General features: G+C 37.9%; 1 long non-coding RNA gene across 2 annotated transcripts in view; it reads left to right on the top strand.

The window, feature by feature from the left end:
• Positions 1-23395, top strand: part of LOC149135039 (uncharacterized) — a 65317-nt gene that overhangs the window by 4539 nt on the left and 37383 nt on the right. The window contains exons 2-3 of one of the 2 annotated variants that reach the window (XR_016242244.1): positions 13765-13837; positions 15979-18422. This is a non-coding gene — a long non-coding RNA (uncharacterized LOC149135039). Of the gene's footprint in view, positions 1-13764; positions 13838-15978; positions 18423-23395 lie in introns of those variants that run through there. The other variant, XR_016242243.1, reaches the window with a different exon arrangement.

Below are 23395 nucleotides of genomic sequence, written 5' to 3'. Positions count from 1 at the left end.
TTCAGCTGGACACCCTTGAGCATTGCGTTGTCATTGTAAAATTTCCGTATTTCATTCTTGTTATCATTTTGGTAACAGGTGTGTCTTTGACATTTCAGACACACTTCATACCAATGACAAGCTGATTAGTGCTGACACATTTTATTGTAATTTGAAACATTCTATCCTAATGACAAATATATTCTGTTTGGCTGTCTTCTAGTTCGGTGAACCTATGTTTAGCTTTCTTCTTAGCCTCTAGGTACAGATAATTATTTGCTACTTCATTTCTTCTCATACTATCCAAATTTGTTTTATTTATATATATTTCAAGGCAGTGCTTCAGCATGACTGCAAGTACAATGATTGAAACAAGTAAAATATTATATATATATATGTGTGTGTGTGTGTGTGTGTATGTATATATTTTTCTCACTTCTGTCTGTCTGTCTGTCTCTCTCTATATATAGTATAGATACATGGGTATTATTGATAGATAAAGCATCAACATCATTAACATCACTGTGGAAAACATGTTTAATCCACAATCTTGACTCTCTGTGGACAGAAAAAATAAGCTGTCAGTCTGACAAGATTTATTAAACCATCTTCAGAAATCGATTATCATATTTTCTGGCATGCAAATCGATTTTTTTTTTTTTTTTAGACCAAAATTAGCAGAGGTACCCAGCATTGCCTGGCATAACTCTCAATAGAGTAGTCATTCAAATGAACCAAAAGACTTCCGTCAAACATGACTGTAGAGGTAACAATTTACATGTTTTGTCCCTAAAGAGGACCTTTGAACGTTCACTATGAAATATCTCTACTGCGGTGCTGATAGCAAAGATGAATCCGAGGGTAACAATTTAATCTTGCTGGTCCTGAAGAGAGCCTTGGATCATTCTCTCTTAAAAGTCTCAGCAGCAGTGCTGCCAGCAAAGACAAATCCAGTGATAATTTATAGTTGGTGGTCCTGAAGAGAACCTTTTAATGTTCACTTTGAATTATCTCAGTGGCAGTGCTGCCAGCAAAGATGAATCCGATGGTAACAATTTAAACTTGGTGGCCCTGAAGAGGGCCTTGGATTGTTCACTCTTAAACTCGAGAGCTGCCAACATATAGTTGACCATGGGAGAAGCATGGTTCTTCTAAATTAAACCTTACAACTGTCAGCACCTGACCCTGTGATTTGTTAATCGACATGGTGAAACTGAGCTGGAGAGGGAATTGCAGCCCTCTGAATGTGAAAGAAATGTCTTTACAGAATGGAATGAGAGGTATTCTTGGTATGAAGACAGTATCCCACTTACCACATCCTGTAAATATTGTTGCCTCAATAACATGAGGCATCACCTTTTGGATGACCAGACTCGTTCCAAATTCCTGAGGAGCAATAAGTGTGGTGGCAATCCAGGAGGGTCTAAGGGAGTTAAGAAATTCTGTGGGGTAATTAACAATCCACATACAGTAAGTGTTAAAATTTACACCTGGGTTAAATTGTGCTTTCTTGGTTAGGAGCGTGAAAGGATGCCAAAGCTCAAGGAAAAAAAAAAAATTAACTCCCCATTCCACACTTGATTGTGGTGAAATTACATGGAAACAACTGGGTGCAAAATTAAATTCAATCATCCTAAAATTAACTAAGCAAACCAAAGTTTAGTCAGGGAGATTTAAAAATTCGCTACTCCATTTGTAGGACTTGAGTAACTAATACGTCATCTTTCGTTTAAATTGACTGTTATTTCCAGAAGTTAAAATGCTTTGCTGTGACCATAATATGAACTTTAAAAGTGGTCCAAAGGGGCTCACTGCCCTTGCTAGGGGGTTCTCTTGCAGAATTCAAGTGATAAAGAATGTGTGGTACTTTATCTCATGGCAGGCAGTAACCATAATAAACTCCTGGGGTTCTGATGCTGTTTTATTGTAAGCCTAGTACTTATTCTATCGGTCTGTTTTGCCGAACTGCTAAGTTACGGGGATGCAAACACACCAGCATCGGTTGTCAAGCGATGTTGGAGGAACAAACGCATACACACAAACATATACATGCGCATACATATATATATACGACAGGCTTCTTTCAGTTTCCATCTACCAAATCCACTCACAAGGCTTTGGTTGGCCCGAGGCTATAGTAGAAGACACTTACCCAAGGTGCCATGCAGTGGGACTGAACCCGGAACCATGTGGTTCGTAAGCAAGCTACTTACCACTTAGCCACTCCTGTTAATGCTGTTGCAAGTATTCAAACTAGATGTCAAGTTTGAGGATGCTTTGAATCTTTTTCTTGGATATTCTACGCCCTCCTAGCTGCAGACAACCAATGAATCATATTTTCATTCTACCTCTCTCTCCACCAGTCTTGGAGATCCTGCTAAACAATCATAGCTATTACCTTTCTACCTCTGAAAAAGCAAAAGAGGCATAATGCTCTATATGAACGGTTGCTCTCCAACTCTATACTCTCCCTCCAATCTCCTAAGAGGCAGTAAAGATGAATTCTAGAATTCTCACTTCACATGGTCTGTCACCTAGAGACCATTTTGTCTATGATTAAATTGAAGTCTGTGAATCACTGAACTGTTTCCATTTAATATCCTCTTAAAGGTGGCAAACTAGTGGAATCACTTGAATGTTGGAAAGAATGCCTTGCAATATCCAACTGGGATCAACCTTGTATGTCATCTTTTCAGAGTTGATAAAATAAAGTACTAGTACTGAGGTTAATGGTATCAACTAATGTCCCTCCCCTCAAAATTACTAATTGTGTACCTAAATTAGAAACCATTAATCTTTTTGATATCAATTTGCCTGAGATTTTCTTTAGTTCTATGATACCAACGTCCTGTTCTAAAGTGATCTAAATTGAAACTTTCCATCAAAATTCCATGTGAATATATGTTCCAAATAAGGCAGCGAGCTGGCAGAATCATTACTACACTGGACAAAATGCTCAGCAGCATTTTGCCCATCTCTACACTCTGAGTTCACATTCTAATGAAGTTGACTTTGCCTTTCATCCTTTCAAGTACCATTTGAGTACTGGGTTGGCATAATTGACTTTACCCCTCCCCTAAAATTGCTTGCTTTATGCCAAAATGTCAAATAAATATGTTCCAAATATCACCTTAATTATGACTAAGTTATTTTATTAAATTCTCCATTATTTTCTAAATTGATAGAAAGAAGGGCACTTTATTTCAGTAGAAATATGGTAATAAAAACATATTTATTCCCACTTAAATGCTGATGCTCTGTTACAACAAACTTTACTGCGGTAGATACCATGAGAGAAACTCTCATATTGGCTTTTGGTGTAAAGTGTACACGCTTGTTTACATCACTAGTGGAGAGATAAATCCCCATCAACTTCAGTGCTGAGACCACCAGATCATGTGATTTCAACCTTCCTTGGTCTCATTGGTGATGGACACTTGACTGCTAGAAATTGCAATGACTCACCTCTCTGCCAGCAATAAACAGAAAATCAGTGCTGAACAAGTATTGATGTTGCGATTAGCTAGTGAGCTGGTTGAAAAATATATATATTAGCAACAGAAGCAGAGAGGTAAATAAAACCGCCATGTTTAAGTGGGAATAAATATTACTTCCCAGTATTAATACTGCTTCTGTCACTAATATATACATCTCAACATATTTTTTTTTTCTTTTTCTCACCAACCTAGAACTGAAATTATCAAATGTAGGAATTTCTCAATTTGCAAGAAATAGCCACAAAATTTCCCCCATCATATAATCTCAAATACTGAAAGGACATGATAGATGATATAGTCCTATATGTACTCCTAAGGAGGCGCAATGGCCCAGTGGTTAGGGTAGCAGACTCGCGGTCATAGGATCGCGGTTTAGATTCCCAGACCGGGCGTTATGAGTGTTTATTGTGCGAAAACACCTAAAGCTCCACGAGGCTCTGGCAGGGGATGGTGGCGAACTCTGCTGTACTCTTTCACCACAGCTTTCTCTCACTCTTTCTTCCTGTTTCTGTTGTGCCTGTAATTCAAAGGGTCAGCCTTGTCACACTATGTCACGCTGAATATCCCCGAGAACTATGTTAAGGGTACATATGTCTGTGGAGTGCTCAGCCACTTGCACGTTAATTTCACAAGCAGGCTGTTCCGTTGATCGGATCAACTGGAACCCTCGACATCATAAGCGACGGAGTGCCAACAACATATGTACTCCTAAATCTTTAGGAGAACTCTCTTCTATATTAGTATTATAATCTAGATTAATAATTCTAAATGTATTAATTGAAATAAATGATACTATTCCTAGGAATCTTAATTAGTTTCTATTTTTATTTTGACCAATTCACTTTCAACCTCCCTTGGTTCTATGATACACGCTTTCTAATTTAAAGTGATCTAAATTAAAGCCTATCAGCAATATTTCGTGTTAATTTATATTTGGAGATGCAAATTAAGAGTAACAGTTGTTTTACTAAATTCTTCATTATTTTGAAAATTGATTGAAACAAAGGTGGTATATTTTAGTAAGAATATGGTAACAAAAAAGTTAGATTTAGACCTGGAGGTAAATAACATCAAAAGATACCTTTACCACCGATGTATAAAAGTTAGTTGTTGAGAAATTTATAAAATTGACAAGGGCTTAAATGATAGCCTGAAAAATGACAGTGGTTCAACCAAGAATCAGGGCAAACTGTTAGTGGTTTGCATTGGCAAAAATTAGGAGGGTTTGTACAAGAGTTTGGTTCATTAACCCTTTTGTTACTGTTTTTATTTTGAGATGCTCTGTGTTTTTTTCAATTACTTTAAATATAACAAAGAATTTAGTAAAATAACTTAGTTATCATTCAGCTAGTGTTAGGAACATAAATTGTGACTAAGGTTTGGTGGAAGATTTTAATTCAAAACTTATGAAAACAAGACATTTGTACTCAGAGCCAGAGCTGGTTTCAGCCGGGTTGGTAACGAAAGGGTTAATTTCTCATGAGAAGAGAAAAATTCCAGTATTTTGTGCAGTTGTCTTGCTTGTGACCTAAATGGTATATTCTTTCTCTCTCTCTCCTCTCACTCTCTGGGAAGAAGTGTGTCTAAAGCAAAATTCTTCATTCTTGGAAAAATCATCTTAAAGTCTTCTACAAATTCATTTGTTAGGTATCAAGTCTAATTGTTTACTATCCCAAAATACCATGACGAAAACAAAAACACTGTACCCTTTTCTTCATACCAACTCACTCATGACCTCCACTCCTGGTTCTTTAATATAAAATGTTCTTATGTAAATTAAAATCTTTCTTCATGAATTTTATATCTCAGCTTTTTAACTAAACTCTTAAATATCAGCTTTATCTAGAAATAGTGGAGGTGCAATGGCCCAGTGGTTAGGGCAGCAGACTCGCGGTCATAGGATCGCGGTTTCGATTCCCAGACCGGGCGTTGTGAGTGTTTATTGAGCGAAAACATCTAAAGCTCCACGAGGCTCCAGCAGGGGATGGTGGCGAACTCTGCTGTACTCTTTCACCACAACTTTCTCTCACTCTTACTTCCTGTTTCTGTTGTGCCTGTAATTCAAAGGGTCAGCCTTGTCCCACTGTGTCACGCTGAATCTCCCTGAGAACTACGTTAAGGGTACACGTGTCTGTGGAGTGCTCTGCCACTTGCACGTTAATTTCATGAGCAGGCTGTTCCGTCGATCGGATCAACTGGAACTCTCGACGTCGTAAGCGACGAAGTGCCAACAACAACATATCTAGAAATAAATATAAATTTTAATTTTAGTAACTTAATTTATTTTCAAAATTCATTAATGCATATGGACATTGTAGTTCATTAGAAGTATGGTGAGGAAAGAATTAATCATGTCAGTCAAAAAAAACAAAAAACTTATCATGTGATCTTGCTGTTGTCATGCCATCCTGGAATGGAAATTCTGTACTCATCTAAGATGGGTATTACTTGTAAAACTGCTCTGTAAAAAGATATTGATTGTCACTTAACCACGTATCTGTGTGTTATATGTATATAATTTTTAATGTTTGCTATGCAACGGGGTATTATATACCTGTACATGAATCAATCTGATGGAGAGTGGGGTTTCTAAATAGTGCGACAGTTGTGTGTACTAGATCTCTGAAAAATCTTGTCTGACTCACTTCTTTCTAATGTAATAATAAAATAAATTTAGATATTGATAAAATCGTATTAGACAAGTTTAAGTACCAGCTGGTCATGGGTCAAACCTTGGTGGTTGTTGTTTCAATCCAAGTCTGTTAAGCAGTTTCATAATGAAACACATCACAACTATGACCATTACAGTTTTTTCTCAACTGTAGTTTTTGTAGGATTTACATTATCCATTGTGGCCTTTCTTCTTAACACTAGCTGTATGTAGATTTGAAGAGGATTTAGCTACTGTTTCTAGCAGTCCAAATGACCATGTAGAGGGTCCCTTGTTAGCTTATGATCTCGTTTTTTTTCTTCTTTGCACCAGGTCAATACTGATCGAGTCGAACTATAATCAAAGGCATTCCAGTTGAGACCATCCTGTCTTTGTATAGCTAAGACAACATTGGCCAGTGTGTCCTTCCTCTTTTTTGTTTTTTAAGATTTGAAGAAAAGTTGACTGCTATTTCTGGAAGGTTGAACAACCCTGTAGATACACCCTTGTCATTTTTTTGACTCCAGGAGATTTGTATTCTGTTGTTTTTGCAGTTGAATGTGTACACCTTGCTAATGTATACTCTTTACTCTACACTTTTACTTGTTTCACTCATTTGACTGTGGCCATGCTGGGGCACCGCCTTTAGTCTAGCAAATCGACCCCAGGACTTATTCTTTGTAAGCCTAGTACTTATTCTATCGGTCTCTTTTGCCGAACCGCTAAATTACGGGGACGTAGATACACCAGCATCGGTTGTCAAGCGATGTTGAGGGGACAAACACAGACACACAAACACACACACATATATATATATACATATACAATGGGCTTCTTTCAGTTTCTATCTACCAAATCCACTCACAAGGCTTTGGTCGGCCCGAGGCTATAGTAGAAGACACTTGCCCAAGGTGCCACGCAGTGGGACTGATCCCGGAACCATGTGGTTGGTAAGCAAGCTACTTACCACACAGCCACTCCTGCGCCTATATATCTACAAAAGATGAAAAAATATTAAGATTCCCCCCCACTCTTCCCTCTCTCCTTCAGAAAAAAAATCAATACTCTTTGTGTAAAGTTTCTTGCAGTATTTGCTCTGCACAAGGTAACAAACTGGCAGAAACGTTAGCACGCTGGGCGAAATGCTTAGCAGTATTGCATCTGTCTTTACGTTCTGAGCTCAAATTCCACTGAGGTCAACTTAGCCTTTCATCCTTTCGGGGTTGATAAATTAAGTACCAGTTGCATGCTGGGGTCGATCTAATCAACTGGTCCCCTCCCCCAAAATTTCTGGCCTTGTGCCTAGAGTAGAAAAGAATATTTGTTTTGCTCTAAGTTATAGGCACTCCAATCTCACTTTTGCTGTAAGAAATCTCATGAAACTAGTAATTATCTTCTTGAATATCTGTGTAACCAACAACAGCATTATTCAACAATTGCCTTATTAAATAGATAAATAAACGAATAAATAACTTGGTTGCTACAACTACTTATCAATTCAATCTTGAAGTACTTGCTGATACAATCTTGAACTACCTTATTTTAATGTATATAAGGAACTCTTTTTTTGTCAAAAATCAGGTTAAAAAAAATGTGGGAGTTTCTTACCCATGGATAGTATTATAATCCCTTACAAGACCTTTTTTCCAAATTTTAAGCCCCCCCCCCCCTCAGATTAAGGGGTTCCTTATGCATGTCAAAATACAGTACATATCACTACTAGTGAGGTTATATTATTTAGTGATGAAGTGATGTGTTGTAACATTGACATTGTTAAAGCTGGACCTGATTTGATTTAACCTTTTAGTGTTCAGATTATTCTGTCACCTGTAATGCTTATTGACATTGTTTTGAATTAATCATGCAATATCTTGTAGCTTTGAAATTTTGATGATGTAAGGTAGATGTGAGAGGCCTGATCTGGCCCATTTGAACATATAACAGAATATTTGGGCTGGATAAGGCTGGTTTAAATGCTAAAGAGTACATGTTTTGTGTGTATATGTGTCTAAGGTAACTGCATGATAACTGAGGCTATAAGTTGTATAATTTCAATTTATTTCACTTTGTAATATACAGTAATCCCTCGCCATATTGTTGTTTACCTATCGCGGCTTAATATTTAAGCTTATGTTGATTCCTCCATGGTGTTGTTTTGCATTTATAATAAAATAAATATATACATATTATAATGATAAAAAGAAATATACAGTACAGTACTGTTTCTACTTTGTGGATTTTCACCTATTGCATCTGGAATGTAACAACTGCGGTAGTCGAGAGATTAATGTATATTTATAACATGACAGCTTTTAAACACATTAATGCTTTTGTTATGTCTTAGTGATATATTAAAAGTAGAAAAATATGTCAGTGAAATCCTGTTTCTCAGGTGAGACTTGGTTTCATTTTAGTACTTGGAGAGCATTCAGTCAAAAACATAAAAATTTAAGTCTATTACAATTTATCATGGTTCATGGAGATAATTCTAGAAAAACAAAACAAAAAAAAACCTGCAACAAAGTGACAAAGCAAAGATTATCCAGAATAGTTTCTGTCAAATGAATTTCACACTAATTATTACTTTGTTGTGTCTAATACACATTAATTAAGATTCCTACCAACTCAGAATGACTGTTGGTTACCTCTCTATGTTGTCACTATTTTCTCTGCTGTTTTGCTTGGACAAATTAACTGACTGCAACTGACTTGCTACTTACAAATTGACTAATTATTAATTTCTAACTTAGTGTTAGTAGCATCTTAACTAGTAGTAATTTACTACATAACTGCTGTGAAGTCAATAAAAATAATTCGAATATTGTCTAGAAGAAAGCTTGTAGTTGTTGTTTGCCATGATGGTGGTATTGGTGGTGGTGGTGATATTTATGGTTTGCAGTGGTGGTGATGGTTGTCGTTGTGGTGTAGGTGTTTGTGCTGATGGTGGTGGTAGCTGCATTTAGTAATAGTGATTGTAATTTATGGTATTGGTGGTAGTTAGAGCTACGGGGATGATGTTGGTGTTGTTCATTATGATGGTGATGATAGTGATCATGGTTATGGTGAAGATGGTTGTCATAGCTGTAATGCTAGTGGTGGTCTTGGTGGGGCAGTGGTTGTAGATAATGGACTTCTATTTTTGAGGTAATACTCTTAACTCTCTTTACTCTTTCACTTGTTTCAGTCATTTGACTGCGGCCATGCTGGAGCACCGCCTTTAATCGAGCAAATCGACCCCAGGACTTATTCTTTGTAAGCCTAGTACTTATTCTATCGGTCTCTTTTGCCGAACCGCTAAGTTACGGGGACGTAAACACACCGCCATCGGTTGTCAAGCGATGGGGGGGGGGGCAAACACAGACACACAAACACACATACATATATATAAACATATATACGATGGGCTTCTTTCAGTTTCCGTCTACCAAATCCACTCACAAGGCTTTGGTCGGCCCGAGACTATAGTAGAAGACACTTACCCAAGGTGCCACGCAGTGGGACTGAACCCGGAACCTTGTGGCTGGTTAGCAAGCTACTTACCACACAGCCACTCCTGCACCTTTATTTATAACCCTTTATGTTTTAAGCCCAAATCATACTGAGATCAATTTTATCTTTTGTCTTTCAGGACTAATAAGAAAAAGTACCAGTCAAATACTAAAATTAAATCAGTTGACTAAATTTTGTTCCTTCTGCCATTTTCCCTTTACATAACTTCTTCAGTTCTTTTCATTCTGGTTATTGGTTCAAACCAGCCTCTGGAACTGGGCTTGGATGACTGGACTGTAATAAAGATGGAGATGATGGAAATGGTGTTTATGTATGTGTGTGTAGTTGTTTGTAAATGTGCCTTTTTTTCTAAATGTGTATGTGTGAGTTATGAAGGTGTGTGGGCTAGAGGTTAGAGTGTTGCACTCATGATTACAAGATCGTGGTTTCAATTCCCAGACTGGATGTGCATTTGCTCTTGAGCAAAACACTTCATTTTCCCATTGCTCCAGTCCACTCAGCTGGCAAAAATGAGTAATCCTCTGACGGACCATCATCCCACCCAGGTGGGGAATATATGCGCCATGGAAACTGGGAAAATGGTTCTTATGAGTTGGTATGACTCAAGAAGGAAGCTTTACCTTTTAGAGGAGGTGCATCGCTTAGTGGTTAGTTGTTGGACTCATGATTGTTAGATAGTGATTTCAGTTCTTGGACTGGGCGGCACATTGTGTTCTTGAGCAGAACACTTCATTTCATGTTGCTCCAGTCCACTCAGCTGGCAAAAATGAGTAATCCCCTGATGGACCAGCATCCCGTCTAGGTGGGGAATAGATACGCCATAGAAACCAGGAAACTGGCCCTAATGAGTCGATTTCACTCAAGAATGTAACTTTACCTTAATTTAAATGGGTAATCCTGCAACAGACTGGCATTCTGTTCAGGGGGAATGTTGGCCTGCCTAGCCAGCGAAGTGGCATCATTTGAAAGCTACAACAATGCAAGGAAGTGCATTGTGACCAGTGGTGTATAACATCACCTGATTGCTTAGTCAATAGAAGGATACGCTGATGTATGATTATGTTTGTAAATGTGCATGTGTGTTTATGAAAGTATTTGCTTTTGCGAATGTGTTTATGGGACTTTTGTAAATGTGTACATCATCACCATCATCGTTTAACGTCCGCTTTCCATGCTAGCATGGGTTGGATGATTTGACTGAGGACTGGTGAACCAGATAGCTACACCAGGCTCCAATCTCATTTGGCAGAGTTTCTACAGCCGGATGACCTTCCTAATGCCAACCACTCCGAGAGTGTAGTGGGTGCTTTTACGTGCCACCGGCACAAAGGCCAGTCAGGAGGTACTGGCAACGGCCATGCTCGAAATGGTGTAATTTACGTGCCACCTGCACAGGAGCTAGTCCAGCGGTACTGGCAACAAACTTGCTCGAATGTCTTTTCATGTGCCACTGGCACAAGTGCCAGGAAGGCGACGTTGGTAACGATCACGCTCAAATGGTGCTAGTTATGTTCCCCCAGCACGGAAGCCAGACAGCTGGTGCTCTGGCAACGATCACGCTCGGACAGTGCTCTTAGTGATCTACTGGTACAGATGTTTATCGATATGTCTATGCCTGTGTTTTTGTAAATATATGTTGATGTTTTTGTAAATGTGTATGTGTAGGTTTGTAAATATGTTTAGGTGTGGTTGTGTGGTTAGGAAATTTACTTCCCAACCACATGGTTCTGGGTTCAGTCCCACTGTGTGGTACCTTGAGTAAAATGTTTTCTACTCAAGCTCAGGGCTGACCAAAACCTTGTGAGTGGATTTGGTAGATAGAAATTGAAAGAAGCCGGCGAGCTGACAGAAGCATTAGCACACCGGGCGAAATGCTTAGCGGTATTTCGTCTGCCGCTACATTCTGAGTTCAAATTCCGTCAAGGTCGACTTTGCCTTTCATCCTTTCAGGGTCGATAAATTAAGTACCAGTTACGCACTGGGGTCGATATGATCGACTTAATCCCTTTGTCTGTCCTTGTTTGTCCCTTAGCCCTTTGTGGGTAATAAAGAAATAAGAAACTGAAAGAAGCCTGCCATGTATATATGTATATATATTCTTTTACTTGTTTCAGTCATTTGACAGTGGCCATGCTGGAGCACCGTGTGTTCGTTACTGTCTCTTTGACTTGACATTGTGTGATAGTTGTAAACAAGTGTCACTGAATGCAAGTGGTGTCCTTCATTTTCAATATTCTGTGATATTTTGGTGAAGGGGAAATATCTTACTTGGAAACAAGTGAGAGTTGGTGACAGGAAGGGCATCTGACTGCAGAAAATCAGCCTCAGCAAAATTCTGTCCAACCCATGCAAGCTTAGAAAAGTGCACATTAAAAAACTATGATGATGATGATGATGTGGGTTTGTAAATATGCTTCAAGTGGTGTTGAGTGGAATAGAATTAATCTGACACCCAGTTTAACATAGACATTTGATCTTCAGATTTATCTTTAGTAGAGCTCATTCTCTTGATCTTTGGCTGTATAGAATTAATCAGTTGCCTGATTTAACCCACTTAGCCCTTTGATGGTTTCAACAGAGTTCATTTTGACCTAATTTCTAGTCTGAAGCTAACAAGAACTTTCTCCCTTCTTCCCACCATTTGTGGAGATCCTATAAAGGGTCATGTGCTGGACCCTTCTCTGATAAAGCAATGAAAAAAAAAAATTAGACTTTAGAAACCAGTATTTTTATTTTGCTATTTATTATACACACATACTCTTTTACTCTTTTACTTGTTTCAGTCATTTGACTGCGGCCATGCTGGAGCACTGCCTTTAGTTGAGCAAATCGACCCTAGGACTTATTCTTTGGAAGCCTAGTACTTATTCTATCGGTCTCTTTTGCTGAACCACTAAGTTACGGGGACGTAAACACACCACCATCAGATGTCAAGCGATGGTGAGGGGACAAACACAAACACACACATATATATATATATATATATATATATATATATATATATATACGACGGGCTTCTTTCAGTTTCCGTCTACCAAATCCACTCACAAGGCTTTGGTCGGCCCGAGGCTATAGTAGAAGACACTTGCCCAAGGTGCTATGCAGTGGGAATGAACCCGGAACCATGTGGTTGGTAAGCAAGCTACTTACCACACAGCCACTCCTGCGCCTACATACATTCATATTTATTCATTTATTTGTTTTACATCTTTTTCTATGCTACCCTGGGTTAGATGAATACATATTGTTAGAATATTATTTTACAGCTGGATACCTTATCAATTGGTATAATAGACATTTTATACAGTTCAAGGCGGTGAGCTGGCAGAAATGTTAGCACACTGGGCAAAATGCTTAGCGGTATTTCGTCTGTCCTTATGTTCTGAGTTCAAATTCTGCCGAGGTTGACTTTGCCTTTCATCCTTTCGGGGTTGATAAATCAAATACCAGTTACATACTGGAGTTAATTCAATCAACTGGTCTCATCTCCAAAAATTTCGGGCTTTGCGCCTAGAGTAGAAAAGACATTTTATTCAGTTAATCTGTGAAAAATACAGAGCTACTAAGCAGTTTGTTGACAGGAGTGACAGAAAGGCAGTGAATTAGTGATTGATTGGTTAGAAACCTGCAACCAACAACTCTGAGGTGATAGCCAAGATTATATTATATCTGTAATGTCTCTATCTCTCTTTATATATATATATATATATATATATATATATATATATATATATATATATATATATATATTTAAGTGGCAATATACTACACTTTATCGTGCAGTTACTGTTAATACTTCATTTAGAGAATTAACATTGCTTGTTTTCACCTTTTCGATATCAGTGAAGAATTTCACTTGAAAAGAAGATATATATATATATATATATATATATATATATATTTATGTATATTTACATACACATGCCATTCTCAAATTTCAAAAGCAGGAAAAAAGTTTAAAGGTCAGAAAGTTGTTTTCATTGTTGTTAGATAGACATTTGATTGAAGTTTCAGTCAAACACATAGAGGGTGGCCCACAAATATCAGTAAATTTGGCATAAAATATACTGAAGTTGTGACTTCTTATTCCTCTTACGTCATACATATTTACTTTTCTCAATTCTACAGGTCTAGATAGTTGAAATTTACACACAGAATTGTAGGACTTACACTCAGAACTGCAGGAGTTACACTTGGAATTGTAAGTATCTGTAAAGCTCACGAATTATTTATTGTATGTATGTATCTATCTTTTACTTGTTTCAGTTATTGGATTGCGGCCATGCTGGGGCACCACCTTGAAAAGTTTACTCATGGGTACTACTTAAACAAACACTAGTTGTTAAACAGTGGGTGGGGGATACTACCCATATATGTATATATATATATATGGGAGAATTTACGAAAAAACAACAACAAACGAGGACAGGTGGTGTAAACAACAAAAGGATGTATTAGTTTAACGCTTGGGAACAGAGAAAATCTTTAACGTTTCGAGCTACGCTCTTCAACAGAAAGAAATAAGGAGAAAAAAAATTAAATGTCGTGGTCAGCGATCTATCATGGTGATATATATATATATATATATATATATATATATATATATATATATATATATATATGTATGTATGTATGTATGTATGTATGTATGTATATATACAATGAACTCCTTTTACTTTCCATCTACCAGATCCATTCACAAGGCTTTGACTGGCCCACAGTTATCGTCATTTAGTGCCTGCTAAATGGGTTAGACAATTTGACTGAAACTGCTAAGCTGGAGAGCTGCACCAGGTTCCAATCTGGTCTGGTATGGTTTCAATGGCTGGTTGCCCTTCCTAATGCCAACCACTCCAAGAATGTCATGGGTGCTTATTATGTGCCACTGGCACTAGTGCCAGTTACGTGACATTGGCATCAGCCATGACTGATTTCACTTGGCTTGATGAGTCTTCTCATGCACAGCGTATCACTGAAGATCTCAGTCACTTATCACTACCATGAGGCTCAACATTCAAAGGGTTATTTTTATGTGCCACTGACACAGGTACCTGTTACATGACACCAGCATTGGCTATGACTACGCTTTCACTTGACAGGTCTTCTCAACCAGGTTTCACTTGGCTTGACGAGTCTTTTTTGAAGATATTTGTTGAAAGTGCTTAGCTGTGAGACTGAACCCAAGGTCATTTGGTTGGGAAGCTAGCTTCTTACCAACACAGCTATGCCTGCTTTCTATCAATGAGTCATCTGGTTTTTAAATACAGTTTGTTGGTTGTCTTTGTAGTTGGAGCTGTTATATTGTATGTAGTACTTGTTTATTTAAATGGCCTCCAGTTGGGACCATACAATATATGTTGTACATCTGTATTTAAATGACCTTCAGCTGGAGGTGTTATGGTGTATGCTATACATGTATACTTAAAATGGTTTCCAGCTGGTGGCCTTATAATTTTTTTTTGTACATGTACATTTAAATGGTTTCTGATTTTGTTCTTTGAATTGACTACTGTAGAGTACTCATTACATATCATTAGCAACAGTTGTCCTGAAATTCTCTAAGGTATCAAACATTCATCTCTGTTGGTGCAAACACACCTGTATGGTTAAGAATTTCACTTTGCAACTATGTAATTAATTTGAAGTTATTATCTCACTGCATAGTACCTTGGGCAAGTGTTTCCCCACTATAGTTTGGGATTGACGGAATTCTAGTCAGTGTAATTCAGTAGATGGAAACTGTAGAAACCTATCAGATGGATTGTTCTTGTTTTTGGATATCAGACCTATTCTAGTGCCCAGTTTAACGCCACCACCATACCATTAGATGCTTGTTCTAGGTTACTCTTTATTGCAAACATTCAAATATCATCTCTGGTCTGAAGAAAATTTTTTTCCTTTCCTTCCACCATTCCACCAGTCACATGGGCTCTGAAAGGATCTCATGGATGCTACCCTTCCACTCTAAAAAAGCTCATGTAAAAATTCAAAAAATCCAACTTCAATTATGGGGGAACAAGCATGCAACATTTAGTCTAACATCAGTAGAAAAGGCTCCCTGCATTTTTCCAGTCAATATGGAACTATTTGAGATATCTCAACCATCAATGTTATGAATGTTTTGTATGAAAGGCTACCAACATGATGGGTGAGTTCTGCTAAATGCTAAGGTACTGAAAGTGGAAAAAAGGAACAAGTAATGTTTCATTACTGATACAAACTTATATTTTTGCTATGTATGGAAGAAGCTGTCAATAATATGAAAGGGTTTGCCTCTTTATTAATTACTTCAGCGTTGATTAGCTTATATCTATATTATCTTTTATCTTTTATTTGTTTCAGTCAATAGACTGTGGCCATGTTGGGGCACCACCTTGGAGAACTTTTTAGTTGCATGAATCAACACCAGTATTTATTTTTTTTTTAAGCTTGGTACTTATTCTGTTGGGTTGCTTTTGCTGAACTGCTAAGTCATGGGGATGTAAACACATCAGCACCAGTTGTCAAGTGTTGTTGGGAGACAAACACAGATACAAAGACACACACTGCCATGAAGGTAGTATCTGATGATTGTGCTGGGACACTAGACATATTATCAAACAATGTTTGGCGTATTCACAGCACATGAAACTAATAGTAGCACCTAAAAACATATATTTTGTCCACTAAATAATATTTATCTCTCACAAGAGGAAGTACTATTTTTTTGCTGATCTTACCATCATGGAAACAGTGCATTACATATATATATATATATATATAAGCACCCACTACACTCTCGGAGTGGTTGGCGTTAGGAAGGGCATCCAGCTGTAGAAACTCTGCCAAATCAGATTGGAGCCTGGTGTAGCCATCTGGTTCACCAGTCCTCAGTCAAATCATCCAACCCATGCTAGCATGGAAAGCGGACGTTAAACGATGATGATGATGATGATATATATGATGGGCTTCTTTCAATTACCATCTATCAAATTCACTCACAAGGCTTTGGTCAGCCCAAGGTGCTACATAGTGGGACTGAACCTGGAACTATGTGGATGGGAAGCAAGCTTCTTACCACAGCCATGCCACGCCTATATTACTAAACCATTACTAATTACTTCTGTAGCAATTACCTGAGCCAGAGCTAAATATATCTGATAAGTTAATGGTTATAAACAGGTTCGTTTACTAATTAGTGCTGTTTGACTCATCAGTATTGCTAATGATTTCTTGAGAGGAATGAAGGTATCTTAATCTTGTTCTTTCATTCACATTGTGTTATGCTCTAACTATACACAAGGATCTTGAAATAATATTGAAAGCTGTAGAGCAACATTTAAGCTCCCTGACAAGTTCATTAATGTTGTGTTTCCTGGTTATCCAGCTCTCAACTGGTGGTGATAACAATGTTAGTATTGGTGATGACAACGATGTTGATGATGATGATGATGGTGGTGGTGGTGGTGGTGGATATAATGATGGTGATAGTGATGATGAGGGTGATAGTGGTGGTGATAGTGATGATAATGATGGTGGTGGCAACGATGATAATGATTATAATAGTGGTGGTGGTGATAGAGATGATGATAATGTTATCGATCATTCACTTCATTAATGGAGGCCTACTCTCCCCATCAGCAGAAATTCATAAAGCCCACTCCCATGCTAGTTGGATCTGGTGGGGAGGCTCCTTGGATCATGGGCGTGGGGAATGGCCATATACTGACTGAATCCCTCCCCCTTAAGAGTGGTGTTGGTAGTAGTAGAAGAACTATGTCACTGTCAACTATGTCACTGTCATGAATGAATGATAATTTAGTAAACTGAGAGTAGTGAAGGTCAAAGGTGAGGAGGAGAAGGAAGAGGAGGAAGTCAATAGGATGTCTGTTCTTGAGATAACAGTAGCACTTGAATTAAGAAGCTGACATTTGACAAGTGTGTACCAACATATGTCAGCCAAAACTGTCTAATTCCACTGATAAATGTCACATTAATTGTATTGTCACTCAGTAGTGTGTTCTACTGAGTGAAAACAACACAACGTGGATGGCCTAAAAGGGGCCATCTAAGCATATTGTTTAGATCTGCAAGATACAGTAGCCAAATCATCATTATCATCATTAAACGTCCGCTTTCCATGCTAGCATGGGTTGGACAATTTGACTGAGGACTGGTGAAACCAGATGGCTACACCAGGCTCCAATCTGATTTGGCAGAGTTTCTACAGCTGGATGCCCTTCCTAACGCCAACCACTCAGAGAGTGTAGTGGGTGCTTTTACGTGCCACTGGCACGAATGCCAGTCAGGCGGTACTGGCAACTCTCTATGAAATTGCATCCAACTGTCTTAAATGAAGAAAACACAAATGAGATAATGTTTTAAGGACACATTTCCATTAAAAAAAAAAAGGATGGTTATGGCTGGGACATGAAGTAGATCAAAGGGCTGCTGCATGACAGTTGACCAGATGCTAAAGAACAAGTTGAAATTTATGAAATTTACATGGTAATTGTTGCAAGTGAAGGTTAGTGGTTTTAAGGGATCTTTTCTGTTTGGCTGTCTCTTTTCAATTTCTTAAATTTTGTTCCAATTGATTTCAAATTTTGTGTATTGATGTAGTTTTGTATGCTCATTATTATCACGAAATTCATTTTTGCCATCAATCAATAAAAAATAGTTAATAACTTTCAAAGTTTGCAAATTTTAGGTAATTTTAGCCACTCGAAAGCCACAAACATAATAACAAGCCAAGCATTAGCAACTCTCCTGTAAAACCTTGTGTGTTTACAAAAAGATATTTCATTTGTTTACAGTTAAGTTTTGGGGGTCTTAAAACTATAAAATGTGTTGTTTACTCTTTTTTTCACATTAAATGCATATTGAATGCTTAAAACTACAAAATATGAGTTGTTTACTCCTTTTTTTGGTTATTTCTTGCTTATTAAATGCTTAGAATGCATGCTATCATTGCAATGTTTACGTTATTGTTTTGTCGTCTGACAATTGCAGTAACATACACAAAATGACTGCTTCCAAATCCTGTTTTCTGACTGGGTAAAAATTATCAAACTTTAAACCTCTGTAACTTTGAAAAAAAAAACAAAAAAGAAATTTCTGGAACAAGTGAATTAGGCCCTAAGATTCAGCATGAAAAATTACATCAATACACTAAATTCGAAAATTTTCTCTTAGTTCTAAAATTTCAAAAAGCGCAGCCAAACAGAAAAGGTCCTTATTAAGATTTAAACACTGCTTCATCATCTTCACCACTGCCACCACCACTACTAGAATATAGAAGGATGAAACTCAGCCATTTCTATCATTCTGCTGCTGCTACCACCACCACTGCTGAGGACTGCGCCAACTTCCAATGTCTGCTTTGTTTGTGCATTGTTTGTGCAGCTGGATGTCCTTAACACCATCCACTTTATAGAGTTAGCTCACTGACACTAGTGAGGTCACCAAATAATTTGAAAGACAAGACCTCCCAACTGAATTGGGATTGGGATGTCGCATTGATAGAGGTGGCTTTATTTCAGGTTGAGGGGCTAGATATGATAGAGGGACAGGAATAGATATCTTGCTATAGAGGAGGTATATGGGTATCCCAACTGAAAAGAGATAATAGAGATGATGATGATGATGTGTTGGGGTATATATAATGTGTGTGTATATGTATATATGTGGCCTGGTACTCTGTCGGTCATGAGTGTCCTAGTTGATCTGATTAAGGGAACAACCTATTCGTGAAATTAACGTGCAAGTGGCTGAGCACTCCACAGAAACATATACACTTAACATAGTTTCCTGGGAGATTCAGCATGACACAGAATGTGACAAAGTTGGCCCTTTTGAATTACAGATGGAACTCATTTTTGCCAGTTGAGTGGATTGAAGTAACATGAAAAAAGTGTTTTGCTCAAGGACACAATGCACCACTGGGAATCGAACTTATGATCATGAGCTGAATACCATAACCATTAAGCCACATGCCTTCCCTTTTCTATATGTACTTGTATATCTTTCATCGGTGTATAATTGACAAAGGATGTACATATTGCTGAGAAAACCAAAAGGTGGTTTTTAAACTAGAGCTGTAGAATTGGTTCACAAAATCTCTGATTTGCACGCCATCTCCTCAATTTATAGTATTTTCTGCCCATCATCATCATCATCATCATCATCATCATCATCATCATTATTTAACATCTGTTTTCCATGTTGGCATGGGTTAGATGGTTTGACAGTTGGCCAATCAAAGAGCTGCCCAGGCTCCATGTGTTTTGGCATGGTTTCTACAGCTGGATGGCTTTCCTAATGCCAACCACTTTAAAAAGTGTACTGGGTGCTTTTATGCTGCACCAGGATGGGTGCTTTTTACATGACACGGGCACAGGTGCTTTTTACATGGTCCCAGTGCCCACGTGCCCACAAGATTAGGATTGCTCAGCTGAAGAGGGATTCAGGAGATATGCCTGAATGCAAGGACAACCATGATTTTACTTAGCTTGACATCTTCTCAAGCAGAGCAACCTACCAGGAGTCTCAGTCCTTTGTCATCTCTTCCGTGAGGCCCAACATCTTTATCTGTAATTAGACTAATTGTATATTTCTCATGTTGACTAAAATTATGCAACATTCATGGGCAGTGTGAATCATCAGGCTACAGTTCAGTAATCTAACATGTAAAAGTTTAGGTTTAAGCATTATAATTCTGCAGTTGTAACTTTTTTTTAAATACTATTTATTAAAGAAGTTATAAACAATTATGCACATGAGAAACTTCTAAAATAACAGAAGAAACAAAGTGAAGTCGTGTAGATATTTCTGAAGGGATCTCCCAATGAAGGGTAAAAATTAAGACTGTACATCATGAAGACTGAGTGGTTAAGAAGCTTGTTTTGCAACCAAAGGGGTTTGGGGTTCAATCTCACTGTATAGTATCTTGGGCAAGTGTCTTCTGACCTATAACTTGTGAGTGAATTTGACAGACGAAAACTGTGTGGAAGCCTGTCGTGTCTGTGTATGTGTGTCCTTGGTCTTTAATCCTCTTGGGACACCCAGGCTATTATAATAAAGAATGCTGAAATCTGTTTGAGATTTTTGATGAAAAAAAAATTTTTTATTGTAAAAAAAAAAAATATATAACACATGAATGGTTCTTCCTAAATCTGGCTTGTTCTTTACACAACAATTTGTCAACTGCTGTCCTCATCCACTCCAAAAATATCCTGTTAAAAACTTTTCCGGGAGTCAATAATAACATAATCCTTCTATAATTTCCGCAAACGCTTAAATCACCTTTTTTTTGGCAATTTTATGATGAATCCCTCTTTCCAATCATTAGGCACATTTTCTTCCTGCCATATCTTAGAAAATAATGGATGAAACATTTCTACCGCTATTTCTATAGCTGATTTCATTGCTTCAGCTGGAATATTGTCTACACCTCCCGCTTTCCCATTTTTGAGGGATTGTATAGCCTTTCTTAGTTCAAAAAAAAAAAAGTGTTGTCATTACTATGAATGAGAAACACTGAGATAGTTAAAAGTTTATTGTTTTTGAACTAGGTATCATAGTAATCACTGTGAGTTTCTTGATGTTAGATCATCATTGTGTGTTGCTCTTACTGTCAGCCATTTTTTTGTTTCATTGCTGTCACAGTGCTCTGGTCTGCTGCTGATTTTTTTACTGTCTGCTGACTACTGTTTCTGTGTCTGGTCCGCTGTCTGAATCTGCCATTTTGTTCTAGTAGCTAATATGTGCTAATGTATAGTGGTAGTCTTTGTCAGAAAATGGACACCAAAGATGAAATTGTTGTTAGATCCAAAGATGAAATTGTTGCTGATCTGCTAAGTTACAGGGGTGTTAACAAACTGACACTGGTTGTCAAGTGGTTGTGGGAGACAGACACAAAGACACATCCATGTATAAATACATATGTAAGATTATGTGTGTGTTTATATATACACAAACTGAGATGATATTTTGCGGATCAGTTGTTATTTTAATTGATGCTAGATGGATCGAAACAACTGTAGTGATTAATAAATATTCTCGTATCTTCCATCTCTCTCATTATTCAAATATACATATCTATATCTATCTCTCCCTGTCTCTCTCTCATATGTATATATATCATCATCATCGTCATCGTTTAACGTCCGCTTTCCATGCTAGCATGGGTTGGACGATTTGACTGAGGACTGGTGAACCAGATGGCTACACCAGGCTCCAATCTGATCTGGCAAAGTTTCTACAGCTGGATGCCCTTCCTAACACCAACCACTCCATGAGTGTAGTGGGTGCTGTGAGAGAGATAAAAGCAAAGAGGCAGGTTTGGAAGAATGAGGGTAGCAGAGAACTTTACCAGGTAGCTAAAAGAGAAATTAAGAGTCAAGTCCATTTAACAATGAGAGAAGCAGAAAAGAAGAGGTTTGCCAATGTTCTACAGTGTGAGGACCAATGGCATTAGGTGTTCCACATTGCAAAGGCAGTCTATTAGAGAAAATTGAGATGTTGGAGGAGAGAAGTGTGTATGTGTGGAAGGTAATGCCATGCTTGCACCTAGTGATTTTAAAAAGAAAGAGGTATGAGAGCGCTATTATGAAGGGCTAACAAATCTCCTTAATCTCCCCTCTGCATCCAACTCATTCCCTATCTCTAATCGTCAGTCACACTTTTCTCTCTCAGTGTACTTCCCTACACATCCTTTACTGCTCCTCTATCCTATTGTCTCATATTCACCTTGTTCCTTGACCTAACATCCCTTTCTTGAGATGGGTGAGCCATGTATTCACCTCTTCAGCAAAACTCCTGCTCCTGCCCCTCTATCTTAGTTTCTTATCTTGCCATTCTATACCCTGCTCAGTTCAGGGGGTTTTGTATTGAGTACTTGGTGACCTCACCAGTGCTGGTATCACAAAAAGCACCCAGTACACTCTGTAAAGTGGTTGGCATTAGGAAGGGCATCCACCTGTAGAAACCAAGCCAAAGCAGGCATTAGAATTTGGTGCTGCCTTCTGATTCATTACTTCCTGTCAAACTGTCCAACCCATGACAGTATGGAGGAAAGGGACATTAAATGATATGATATATATATATATATATATATATATATATATATATATATATATACACACACACACACACACATACATGCATACACACTCTGGGCTTCTTTCAATTTCCATCTACCAAATCCACTCGCAAGGCTTTGGTCAGCCTGGGGTTATAGTAAAATACACTTGCCCAAGGGGCAGTGCTGTGGGACTGAACCCAAGACTACAGGGTTGGGAAGCAAACTTCTCAACCACACAGACATGAATGAACCTATGTATCTATTATTTGGGTTTCTTTCTGTTTAGATATAATCAAGCTTTTCACATTGTTTGGCATTTGCATGCTGGATCCTGGAAGGTATTCACAAATAACCCTATGAATGACACTAATATAAATTTTACAGTCAATATTTGTTCATATAATCCACTGACTGACTTATATATGTGTGTATGTGTTTTATAACAGCACTCTGCTGGTCATAAATTTTGTGACAACCCAATTGGCCCCATGCCATCTGGCATGTTGCTGGCTGTAAATAATTTCCAGGTTAGCCTGATGACAACTTTAAACTTTTCTTGTTTTGTAAAAGGTACGTTAGAGGAATTAATCTGTATTAGACTAGTTTGTAGTAGCCGGTCATTCTATTGTGACTCTCAGGTTGTGTTCTATATTGCAAATCATACTGTTGGTCAATAAGTGCAACGATTGCAATTAC

This window comes from Octopus bimaculoides, chromosome 6 (assembly GCF_046866305.1).
Source record: "Octopus bimaculoides isolate indiv1 chromosome 6, ASM4686630v1, whole genome shotgun sequence".
NCBI classification, from domain to species: domain Eukaryota; kingdom Metazoa; phylum Mollusca; class Cephalopoda; order Octopoda; family Octopodidae; genus Octopus; species Octopus bimaculoides.
This window is presented reverse-complemented; position numbering and strand designations above follow the sequence as displayed.